General features: G+C 44.2%; 1 long non-coding RNA gene across 1 annotated transcript; it reads right to left on the minus strand.

The window, feature by feature from the left end:
- Positions 1 to 2,217: 2,217 nt before the first annotated feature.
- On the minus strand, positions 2,218 to 5,923 carry LOC311490170. The gene is made up of 4 exons (XR_014699146.1): positions 5,561 to 5,923; positions 4,811 to 4,899; positions 4,187 to 4,263; positions 2,218 to 3,086 (listed from the first exon to the last, which is right to left on the minus strand). It is a non-coding gene; the product is annotated as an uncharacterized lncRNA (long non-coding RNA).
- Positions 5,924 to 13,458: the final 7,535 nt, after the last annotated feature.

Consider the following 13,458-nt stretch of genomic DNA (forward strand, 5'->3'; position numbering starts at 1 on the left):
AACCCAAGCGGCACACACCCACACACACACACACACCCAAGAGATGCACAGTGTACATCTCTGAGCAGACCATCAGTGGTTGTAAAACAGTAGAGTCGTAATGTTCCCCAGCCTTGGGGGCTTATTAGGAGGCATAAAAGCTGCATGCCACCTTCATTCATATTCTCCATAAACACCCTGCCACATCGCAGATTCATTTATTTATTTATTTATTTTTTTTTACTGCTTTCCAACTCTGGGCAGTTTGAAAATATAAGCCTCTGTGCCACCATTTTGTGCTGCATGATTGATTTGCAAAATAGGCCTGTACTGGAAATGTATCTGAATAAGGCTAGGATTTGCCTCTGTGTGTAAGTGCAAATTGCAGTGTCAGATCTCCGCGTGGATGTTGTTTGTCAGGCGTAAACTCAGCATGGAGGCAATTTTTTATTCCTCTCTTTACACCAATATCTGTATAATCTGCAAAAATAGGAGCCGTCGTTGATTATAGTCGAGGAGGGAGAAAGGACTGCGCAAATTGACATTTCCAACTTGGAAGTTCTGGTGAATGAAAAAAAAAAAAAAAGAAGAAGCAAAAAGCAAAAAGCACAGCGCGTCTGAAATAGTTTTCGGGTATGAGAATAGAATTATTCATTCGCCTGCGCTGTGCAAAAGTTCAGTGTGGGAGAAATCCACCGCAGCTCAAGTGCAGACAATTACAGGGGCCAGTGTGCTGTTGTGTGAATCTGATTTTAAGAAAGTATTATCTGGGTTTGAAAACAGGGCCAGGCCACTGAGATCACACCTCTTATCTACTGCGTGCGGTGCTATTGAAGGCAGCCTGAATCGCAGCTCCTGCCTCTCCCAACTGTTGGTTCATCTCAGAACTAGGTCGCTTGCATTACATGACAGGCAGAGAGGAGGGAGAGAAAGTTAGTTTGTGTATGTGGGTGTGCTGCGAGTTTATAAGGTGAGCGAGGACCTGGGAATGGAACAGGAAAATAAAACGAGGTGAAAAAATGTATGACATGAAAAATGGAGATGTGGAGCAAGACAAAAAAAGAGCGAGAGAGAGAAAGTCAGTCTATTGTGTAGAAAACGAGCTATTGTGTCATTTGGTTGCCCCTCCCCCTCGCCGCCGTCCCCCTGTTCATCCACATAGCCAAGGAACATCTGGCTTTAAAGCAGGCCCAAAAGAAAGAGCCACTGGGAGGCGAGGAGGGAGAAAAAGGTGTGAGAGAATGTGTGAAGGATAGATGGGTTAGCAGAGAGATGTAGAGATACAGAGACGGCGGAAAAAAGACGGCGAGGCTGTGTAAGGGAGTGCTCGGGGGCTGTCATAACTGCAGAACCGGGCCCCTCCAAATGACATCCTTCACCAAATCATATTTCACACGTGGCAACAAAGGCCACACCACATTTAGAGCACTCCATTCCCTGCAGGAGCAGCAACAGCACTCTGGGCTCCGAGTCTCCATCCTACAAAAAAAAAAAAAAAAGGGCTGCTTACTAACCGTGTGTCTACACTTCTAGTGCGTTATAAAAGATAGTGAAAGCACTTGAGGATAATAAAAATGCATTTGCATGTATGTACTTGCAGCAGAGGAGACTTTAAAGCTATAAAGTCTATGTTTATTTTCAAATACGACCTTTTAAAGAGAGGCATAAGCTTCGTCTGAAGTATTTGGCACTCGCATTGATAGGTTAAAGTTTCAGCACGACATGATTGAATACACCGTCTTCATCACTTAAGACCAACTGCATGCATAACTGAAAAAAAGCAACGCGTGGAGTTCGTGGCAGTGGCTACGTTGTGCAGCTGGCGGGATGACAGGCATTTTTGACACCTACCTGTCAATCAGGTGGAGTGTTGTGCCTCACTCATGCTGTGATCACTGTCAATTTGCAATGCTGAGCAGGTTCATGTAAAGTTCTGTCGCCAAACCAAGCAGGCTGCTGTCAGGAATTCAAATCCGAAAGCCACCGATTCGATAATATTGCCAGGAAAACACCCACCAGCGAAAATATATGATAATGACGAGTCCAGATAAGCTTACAAATGGCAGATAAAATGACGATGGCATGCATGAAACTGCAGTAAATATATGACATGTTTGGTTTTTTTTTTCACCCCAGTTGCATCATGTGCCAGGAAATCCTTCAAAATCCAACAGGCAGGAAGCAACAGATTTCATTTGCATCGGTGCTCAGTGCCTCCACAATCCCCGCTCCCAAACTAGGTCAACAACGAATTGGCGCCTCTGAAAATAATAACAAAAGGTGAGCCCCCTTGCTCTCGCAGGGGCGAACGCGGCGCTTTCGTTCATCTCAGATGCTCCCACTGCGAAATGTGCCATATCAGCACTCTCCAAATCTGTTGGCGTTATACTGGGGGCATATTAAGGCACAATATTGCATTCGGAATGCAAAGGCGTTCGGCAGCCATTGTAAAAATTTTAACAAGACAATAGCGGGTACACACACACATTGTAAATATGCAGTTTTGTTAGGAGGCACTGAGGCTGAAATTGTAATGATGTTAGTGTGTGACGGGGGCTCCTGCGAAGACCGAGTGTGCCGATAGAGCCTCATCCTTTTTCATCAGTGTGTTTTCCCAACCCGAAAAGTGAGTTGGAAAACACAGTCTATTCCTTTGGGGGTGTGTAGCTTTGAGCAAAGTGCACTTCATCTACAAGAGTAAGTCAGGGCACTGTATATCACCTCAGCGCAGGCACACTGTCCATACACACACACACACACACACACAAACACAATTACACTACAGCATGTCCTCTCTTCCTCCCCAATTCACACAGAAACACAGCGTGTCCTCGCTTTGCCTCTGAGCCTCACACACGTGCCCTCTGTCAGTATTTGAACAGTACATGCAATGTCCAGAGACCGAGCTTCATGCACAGTTAATGTCTCTGCTGTCCAGATGATTAACGTTACCCAATTCACATTCCCAAGCGCTGCCCAAATTCCACTCTCCTCCCGCTTCACCTTCTGTGTTGAGCTCACTCCTGGGCTTCAGGTAAAAATAGCTGCTCCACCCTGTTCCTGTCTGCCGTCACACAGTGTGCTGTGCCTCCGCTGGGATATCAGACCTGGGAAGAAGAAAAAAAAAAAATTGATTTTATTGAGAGAGAGAGAGAGAGGCGCTTACATGTGTCATAAAATACCTTGCAATACACAATTTTGAGTGTGCATTGAGTTGAGTTACTACAGTTACTTCCATCATTACTCATGTTTGAACACAAGGGCATTTGCTTACAAAATATAAAGCTAGAACATTTCCAGATAATCTTAACACAACAGACTAGACGCATTTTTGATGCAGCACCAATGGTAGACAGTTGTGGATATAGGTGAATAAAAGCAGCTAGCACAACTAGCACTATGTTGGTTGTGTTCAAGTAAACTTGGCAAATTACATGCTCGTTTTTCCTCCTTCCAACATGTGCATTTAAGATATGCAGGAAAGAAAATGCTTCCGTGTTTCTAAGCAGCTTTGCACCATACTAAGTTTTGTTCTAAGTATAACGTACGGGCCTTATTTTGTTCACGCAAAACCCGATACTCCAGATAGGAGATTTGCTTCACTGAACCATCTGAGAGGTCGTCCTTGGAAACCATTTGAAAAAAGGTCAGGACATTTCCAAGACTTGGCAAATGACTGGACAAGACATCCGTCTATGCAAAACAACAATCTGCAACCTCAGGAGCTTTCACAGCTAGCCAGTAGTCAGAGTTGCTAGCATGTTGGTAGACAAATTCTGCACATAAAAAGGACTCTTGGGAGTGACCTACATCATATCTAAAACACATCCACAGCTGCTAGTAGCTTCTTGCAGGATGCTGAGGGGTCTGCACCCAGGTACACCAGTCATAAGCACTTTGCTTAAAGCCTGGAAAGATGGATTGTCGAGCTATCTCAGAGTCGCAACTGGTGTGCGGATCCTGCTGCTGGGGTAAGCCCATGCTGGTTCTGTAAAGATTCCTTCCTTTGAACCGAGTAGTAGGTAAACTGTACAAAAATGCATTTCAAAGTTCTCATTTAAGCTTCAATTGGGGCTCAGCAGCCTGCCATGGGCAAATTAAGTGCATATTGTGTGAAGTCTTTTTCGTATAAGATTCTCAGATCAGATCAGAAAGAAACATTGTCGAGGGAAACACAAAGGGTGGGAGTTTGTTCTAACAAGGCTACCTTTGAAGGATCCTCTTGATTCGACAGATTCAGACTGTTGAAGCCTCGTATCGGTCTCGGCTGAACTTTAGAATGCACTGTAAGAAAAGACAGGAGACATCAGGAAGGAGGAAATATTACAGCAACTTATACTGGTTGCAGCGCACAAACAAACATTTGATCATTGCGGTAACTGGATGAAATGTGAACCCATCGTTTACTCAGGCATAGTTGGAAAAGAGTCCTCCACTTTTAGACTGAAACACACTTATTACAAAAAAAAAAAAAAAACAGGCCCCGAGTGTGATTTGGCACATCCGCGTATTTAGAAAATGTTGGGACACCGACGAGCAAATCGGACGAATGACTTCACGCTTCATTGAGCTGCAGATGGGTGTACTCCGTCAGATGCTCACTTGGATCAGCACTGCAAACACTCATAATAACAGAGCTTTAACCTAGAATAGAAACTTGCAAATTTTGATACGTGCATTCAAAGCATCCGTCTTATTAAGATGACAGCCCCGAGCACATGATAAGGTGATGTATATCAAAGCTTTTTACTTTGAGTTTGTTTTGGAGTCTTTCCCTCCCAGTATTCACACATCACCTAATACAATTTCAAGCAAATCTGTCAGAACTTACCTTTGACAAGTGATGCAAAACAGCTTTGGGAAGGCTCCCAGAATTCTTGGTTGCAGTGTCAGTGACAGGACTGGATGTGAAGTGGTTGCCTGTGGCCAGAATGCACACATTAGGAGTGAGTGGAAGCTCTCCAGCATGGCATATCTTTTATGTAATGCAATAGCATCTGCTGAAGGCGTTGACATAATCCCAAAACTGAGGCATCCGGTCGGCATGCCAACAAGTCCGCAGACAAGGTATCTAAAATTGGAGGCTGCAACCAAACTGGGAAATAAAGGAGGACAATAATTGTTGGTTCAGGTTTTGGAACGGAAAGACAGTGAGTGGCTTCACAATGTGAGGAAAGAAAACAAACCCTGAAACGACTAAAGCACTAAAAATAGTTTGTTCCAAACTGCTCTTAATGTTCTCTCGCTGCACTGGTATAGGGACAATTAAGAAATCTGTTAAGCGAACAGGGCTATGTTTGTCCTTACTGCTTTAACAGCCAAGGACTTACAGATTTACAGGGGAAACAACGCAAGAGCAAATACATTAGGAGAACTTTGAGAAAGAAAGGAAAAATGTGACTTGGACCCCTCAGCGAAATCAGCGAAAGCAGTAATTCAGGAACAAACAAACAGCAGGGGGACTTGAATCACTGACACGAGATTTCCAATTAAGCCACACAAATGTGCAAAAACAATGTCTGGCCCCGCGAGTTGCTCCCCACTGTGGAAAAAAAAAAAGTCACATAAACGTGGAACTTACTCAGAGGTCTTGATCATGTTGCGGCTCCCACTCCGCTTTCACTCGATACCAAAGACAATATATGTCCTGTCTGTGAATATGTGCAAGTTAAACACGAGATTGTGAGGGGATAACATTAGCTTTAAGTCTGGAGGGGTTACATCTGATTGCCTCCTCCTTCTTCTTCTTCTTCTCCAGAACTGGTCAGCGTGTCCTATCAGCTGTGCTGTGTGCATGCGGGCATGTTGCCACTCTCCAATCAACGCTGATTGAGTCCAGGTGCAGGTTTGTCCTTCCAAGTGAATCAATACCGATTCTTCCACCAAATGTGCTCACGCCTGCAAGGAAGCTCTTGAATTACTGTATGTTAGCCCTGTATGTCTGAAATGGTGTCAAATTCGCATCGCAGACGTGGCCTGCCGTCCTCACATATCTGCGCAGTACACCGTGAGTCCTGTGCTGTCCTTTAGCAGTGAACGTTAGACCCCGATGTCCTTGTATCATGTGGCAGAATTCAATACAGCGTGTGCACTGGTTTCACCCTGAAAAATTCCTGTGTGTCTGTACCTCATCTGCTATGAAATAAAGTAAGTTAGTTATTAAAATAAAAGGAATACACTTCTCGGGAAAAAGCCTGTGACCAGAATTTCATGGAATGATTAAACAATAAAAGCATTCTTTACATATTCACAAGACAAATTAGTCAATGTGAGAATTTTGACTCTATATTGCCACTACTGACACATACATTATGTCTGCAGACAGCTCCTATAGCTTGAGTCAGTGTAATCCAATTGCTTTTCCTCTTACATGACGAACCGGCTTGTCACATTAAAAGAAAAAAAAAAGCGTTCATAAACTGCAAAGACTTCACACAAACTTCCCTTTGTCCTACAACTTATTGCCCTGTCTCTCTTTAACAAGAAGCAGGCGTGCTTAAATGGAAGAATAGTTCTGTCCTTCACACTGTCTGATTTGCTTAGGAAAGGCGCTCACGTCTAATACTAATCTGAACGACAGCAGTGGAAATCTTGGCTCGGTTTCAGAGGCTAGATTGGGCCTGGCCCAATGACCTTCTCTGAGAGAACATGGAAAGTTTGCCCGGCTCAATATGTCACAGGCAGCGTGAGCTTAGAAAAGAGAACAAGAAAGGAGTGATTAAATGGGTTAGATCCATGGCTGGCTTTGGTAGATGTCAGGAGAAGTGCAGTTCTGGTCGTACTATGAGATTATCAGAAATTGTATCAAGTAGAAACTCTCTCTCATCGTGGGCCCATCCAGCTCCTCAGAGGAGGGAGTCTAAGAAAGAAACTATATACGAATAATTTTTAAAACGTGTCACTCCTTGTTTTAAAGGTGATCGTTTTCTGAATAGAGCACTGGGGAAGTTCAGTTCACTGGGCGTCTAACGCGTAAGCTGCGATCAATAAAGCCAGCCCAACCTCATAATAAATGAAAAAGCTATCATTTTGTTCAGAGGCAGACATAAGAATTTCCCTGCAAGGCATCTTGCTGGATAAGAGCAGATCCTATCCACTGAAAATCAGTGCTTCACGCTGACATAAACAACTGATAATTCAGAAATTGGACATTTCTTAAGGCATAATTATAGCAACTGAAGTAAGTTTAAAGCAAATTAGCCTCACAAGGAAGTTGAAACAAAGTGTTAAAACGGGGTTAATTGAATTGTAAGCCTTGTCACAGAAGATTACCAAGTCCGAGAAACACCACTTTAATTGCGTTATTACCATGTGGATTAAGGCGTGGGGTATTTTTGCCCAGTAATTATAGCTTGAATGTCTGTGCATTTTAATGCACTTTAGTCGGGATGATTTGGGCTGAAATTCTTTGACAGTCCAAACACAGAGAAAAGTTCCGTGACAAAATGTATTGGGATAACGCTGGCATTTCGGTTGTAATGGTGCCCATAAATTAAAACAGAAATGCAGTGTTAATGAGTAATTCATTTGACGGGACTTTGTGCTATTTATGTATCAATGGACAAAATCAGAGCAGCCAAAAAATGTGGTGTAAGGCCTTGAAATCTCTGCTGGTCCTCCCTAAAAAAAATCCAGTCAGTAAATCCAATGCATCTGAAACAAAGCTAGAAAAAAGGCAACTGGATTTACCGTGACCTGGATTACAGAGACTCTTCACAAATTGTCCAATCTATTTCAAGTCAGGGTCCCCAGAGGATGAAAGCTAGCCAGTTTGTTATTTTCTTTTGATTTTTTTTTTTTTTGGGGGGAAATCATCTAAAAAGTACGTGAACTGCTATGAAGTTTGGTACATACTGTATATTCACGGTGCCAAGAGGATGAATCCTACTGACCAATATTTCGTTCTTTTTCCGCCCCTTTTAGACCAGAATTTGAAATTGTTCAGTACTTCTCTGACCTTGTGAGATCACAACATTACACGAGAATCTATCTTCCTTGGATTCAGTCCATGTTCTTGTGGCTAATCCATAGATCTAATAGGCTAATCCTGGGAAGGACTACCAGCAGCTAAGGATGCTTTTTGATATGCGATGACAGTCACTGAGTAGTATGCATGCATTTTTTGCAAGTTTTAAAAGATCCTCAGACTGCTGTTGTGTATTTAGTTTGGAGCAAAAGATTGTCTTTTTTTTTTTAGTGCCTACCTTTTTCCAAATGTCAAATGGGACAGATTTTAGCATCAGCTTAAAGGGGAGTTACCCTTTTTTTACAAAATGAACCTTATTTCTGGCATAAAATACGATTGTTTACTCACCCATATAACTTTGGTGTCATTTGAAGTTGTTCAGACGATATTTAGATCTGTGTATATCCATATAGTGGGGGTGACTGGGGCACCGAAACGCAGCCTCTAAATAACGCATTATCTGCCACGAAACTCACTAATTTCACCAATATTTTGTTATGATATGCTAGTGCTATTCCTCGTTGAATCCGGAGTTACCTGTTATCATCATCCGGGGTCTGTAGATTGACCTACTAACCTCTGACCTGGATGATGTCATCTCTGAGCACCCCGCGCACCCCGCGCACCCCGCGCGGCTTGTTTACCTGTAATTTGCTACTGCTAGTTTTTTGCAACATGGCTGAATATTTTTCTGATTCTGAGGTTGCGGACGACGACTTTGTTTATGATGGACGTCCTTACCGCTTTGAGCCAGAGTATACGGATGAGGAGCTCGCTGACAGGAGGATGCGGAGGCAGAGAGAGGAACAGCTGGCCAAAGAAAAACAAACCGCTGCACGTCCGCAAATAGATAACAGGTAACTCTGGACTCAACGGGGGAATAGCACTAGCTTATCAAAACAAAATATTGGTGAAATGAACGAGTTTCACAGCAGATAATACGTTATTTAGAGGCTGCATTTCGGTGCCCCAGTCACTTCCACTATATGGATATACGCAGCTCTAAATATCGTCCGAACGAATGACACCAAAGTTATATGGGTGAGTAAATGTATTTTATGCCAGAAATAAGGTCCAGGTTGTAAAAAAATGTACCTGCCAAACGATTCCCATCATCCTCCACTGTACTAACATTGGCGTTCCGACATGCAACCACCACACACTTTGCTATTGCCATTGTATCGTGGCGTTAGCATTTAGAAAGTACAGCCTCATTGAGCTGCTGTACACTCTTGTAAACACCGTGTAATATCTCCCCTTTTTCATTGCTTCTGTTTCAGTTGTTTTCAGAGCATCCCAGGTCTTTGAATGGCGCTAATGTCCCTGAGGGTGTATCAGCATTTGACTCTTTTAATACCGGTTTTGCTCTCTAATTCCTACAGTTCAGATCAGATGTCTGTCGCTCAAGGGTCCTAACGAGCAGATGTTTTCAGACACAGGAATTTGATCACGACCCTCCAATTAAGCAGTGGTGTCCCCACTTTCTCCTACTTCTCACATCCATGATTTCAACAGCCAGGGAACCCGGGACGCTTACAGAATGTCATTAGCCTAATGGACGGGAGCGCGGGACGGCAAGAATGAATGATTGCATTACGGTGCCATTTGCTGCAGACTGTACATTGACATAAATAGTGCAAACAAACAATAACTGTCCGTGTGCCCATTCTGCTGTATTGTGATGCCTTGCTGTGTGATACATGGGTTCAAGCTGGGGTCTGAGAGAGAGGGAGAGATGCTCTCATGCGCCCTCGTGTCAGAGTGAGTGGGGCGGGCGGGGGCTAAGTAGCTGGGAACTGGATTTAGACACAGCTCCCCCGATCCGCCAGGACCACTCTGCAAAAAATACACGGGGCAGATAAGAGAGAGAGAGAGAGAGAGAGAGAGAGAGAGGGAGGGAGAGAGGGACTGGAAGAGACTACGCAGAGAGGGAGAGGGAGCACTCAGCTTCTCTCTCTTTCCAAGCCATCTTGTCAAGAATGCTTGAATGGAGCCATTATGAGACCCAGATCCTGCTGGCATGGGACAGTTTAAATAACAAGAATTAAACTAGATCGTTGGCCTCAGATTTCCTCAAGCAGTGGTTCTTGGATTGTTCACTGATCGTTCGTTTCTTCCAGTGAAAGGATGTCACCTCTTCACGCCTCTAAACTCTAGAGGTAATGGTCACAACTCAGATGAGGGCATAACATTTCAGATCCCCTGTTCTGAAGAGCTATTTACTTGTGCGAGTCACTTAGTAACGCAAGTCTCATGCTAGTTTTTATTTGCACTGCTTGATGTCCTCAATCTAGTCTTAACAGACTGCAAATGACCTATTTATATGAAGGAAATAAGCAGATTTGATTTGTCAGTATTTTGAATGAAGTCATTAAGTACTAAAGTCATGGAAATTATGCTAATTGTTATTGATGCTATTCCATGATTGCCAAATAATTACCGATGATATGCTGCTCACATCATCACATTTACATGCTGCTCTCTACTTCGGCTCGTTAGCGACGGCGCCGCGTTGCCCGGGCCTATCAGGATCCGCTCCCGCCACCTGCACACTTGGAGTCTGGGACGCGAGTGTCCGCGGGGTGCCGTCGCAGCTTTGGCCCAAAGAGCGCCGTCGCGCAGCCCCTGTCACATCAAGTCAGTCCTGCCTCGTCCCTTTTCCTCTCTTCCATCGTCCTATTTTGGTCAGGTGATGCGCGCGGCGAAAAAGCCTGGCCGTCTGCATCCGGAGCCCTAACGCTCTCTGTCAGCTGGCTGTCCCCGCGGTCACAGTGGAGATTCATCTTTCTGCTGATGTCCCTTCTGTGTGGCGGAGAGTTGCCAGCCCCAGCATTCTTAAAGGCCTGCCATGGCCTCCAGGCTCAGGAAGCAGGTAAACACACGTGCGTCAAGGCAACACAGATCTGCCGGTGGAGGATCAAAAGGCCAAATTACCAAATGATTGCCTTCTGGACCTAATTCTCTGCGCTAATCCATCAACTAAATCTATGCGAATACTCACACATCATTACAGACACTAAAACACTGGAATCTTTTAGGTTTCCCTTTTTTGTTTTTCTAATTAATACGCCACGTCTTGGGCACACTCGAGGTAATTAACATTGTTTTTTGCCAGCAACACACAGCAGATGGTGATTGAAAATAGAGGGATGAGTCGCTCAATCAACCACCATTTGTCTGTAGCCATTAATTATCTAGCGAAGAATACATTCAGTCCCCAAAGTTGATAGTTTGGGGGGGAAGAAGAATACTGTCCTTCTGTTCCTCATTACTCTTTAACAGCAAAAACTGCTGAAACTAGAACGCTGGATAGGGAGATTGCGATTTTAATAGCACTGTCATTATCTTTCCCATAAGGTGGCATACGATAGAAGGCTTGTAGGAAAAAAAAAACGGTGCTAACAAAGGAGCGTTTCAATAATTGAAAGCCAAGCAACATCTTGTGCTTCATTGTGTTTCGATTCATCAAAGGCCATTTTCAGAAATGATTGGAACAAAATGCACACATTTTTACGCAAGGCGACGGGTCCGGACAACTGCCGCAGGAAACGTTTGCTTGTCTTGATGATCAAATTAAGAGCCAATGGGTCATACGACTGCTGAAAGAGAACATCGCAGGCCGTATAAGACCTAACCAACTGTCCCGTATTTGTACAAACATAGTCTGATTGGAATAACAGCCTCTCGCCTGCAGCAATTGCAGTCATGATATCATCAAAATGTTTTCTCCACTTCTGGTAAAGTTGATTTAGAGAACTCCAGCAGCGCCGACTTCTGCCTGGCAACAGATTAATACTACACACTCAGCTTATATGAAATCTCTCTAAAAATAAAAAGGCCACGAGAGGGGCGGAGGGAAAGAGGGCGAGAGAGGGAGACAGAAACAGAAAGAGGAGTTTGGGGGACTGAGCAGAGAGAAACCTTGAAGGGACACTAGACGCGAGAACCCGGCGCCGCAGCGTCACATCCTGGCGTCGCTTCTTTGATGTCGTTTTGTCATTGCCAACAGCTCCTGTAATCCTTCCTAGTCTTTGGCACACTTTAATCTTGTTGTTATTCTCTCTGCCAGCCTTTTAGTCAGAGATAATCAGTGTCAGCTCACTTTAATTATTGTGATAGAATCTGTGATAAATGCTTCAATGTCAGTCGTTGTCTATTCATGCAGCAGGGAAATTTGTTCTCGTGATACATCTCGCGCTCAGGCTGAGAAAAAAAAAAAAAAAAAAAAAAGAGTTCTCGACAGTAAATTACCAGTAGGATTGCTCATGTTCCACCCCACAGGCTTTAATTAACTAGTCTCAGGTAGTCTAATCTTATTATCGAAGGCTGCTTTTCCCCGCACCTCGACTTGCTTACATGATCCCGGGACGATGGAGGAAAAAAGTACAGTAGAAGGAGGATATCCTCAAAAAAAAAAAAAAGAGCTGTCAACATTGGTGCAGGCTTTTCATTTTCAGGTTGCTCTCTGCTGCTCGGCCGCCGAGCCATTTACACCTCCTTGTCACATCGCTGGAAACAAAGGCTGCATTATAAGTGCCATTTTCAGGATTTCAACAGCATCCGACACGGCGGCCGCAGCCAGATGCCAAATAAAATACAGGGCTGCGCAACTCAGCGGCAACATCTCAGTGTTTGTCCCACAGAGAGCCCAGCCCCATCAAACCCCATTATCTCCAAGGCTACCACTTACTTCCAACTGGAGTAGAGATAGCTGCTTATCTGCTGGTTAATAATAAAAAAGACACATAACAGATAAAAAAAAAAAGAGAAAAAAAAGAAAAGACGCCTTGCTATCGTGATGGAAAGAGAAGAGGTGGGGGAGGCCGACAGGGAGCGCAGAGATTTCCAGGGACAGTTTCATTCTGTGGAAAGGGCAAGCAGAAGGAGACCTCCCGCTGTAATGCGGCAGCCAAGCCGAAATGAAAGCCAGCCGCTCTCTTCTCCGGGGCTAAACAGCGGCCTTAATAAAAAACACAATCAGACCCCCAACCTAAAAGTTTAATGCACATTCTTCCCATATTTCTTTTTGCACCAGTAGAAAAGGGACATGGTGGAAGCTCCCGGTGTGATCCCGGCTCTCGGGCTAGAATGTGTGTGTGTGTGTGTGTGTATTAAAGAAAAAGTGGGGGCTGGCTGTTATAGTCATAATGAAGCCCCATTGAATATCAAGCACGCCATCAACTCGCTATAGCTCTCCATCGCGTTAATGAAATTGTTCCCCCTAACTTTTTAATTAACTTGCATACTCTTGGTGTGGAGTCAAGTTGTGGACAAAGACTACAGCGTTCTCTCCCAGGTGATGTGAATTTCAAAGAGGGAAGCCGCTCTGAATTAAGCCGAGTTTCTTTATTGGGAGGGAAAACTTCAGAGAGACAGATGTGCCGAGGATGGGCCTCGTGTCATTTCTCCCGCGTCTGTCAGCTTTCGCTCCACGCTTTGATATGTAAGCACAGGAGGGGGTGGGGGGGAGGAGATGATGATGAATTTATCGCGGGTCCACATTTACGGCGCGC

Source organism: Chelon labrosus, assembly GCF_963514085.1.
Source record: "Chelon labrosus genome assembly, chromosome: 1".
Taxonomy (NCBI): domain Eukaryota; kingdom Metazoa; phylum Chordata; class Actinopteri; order Mugiliformes; family Mugilidae; genus Chelon; species Chelon labrosus.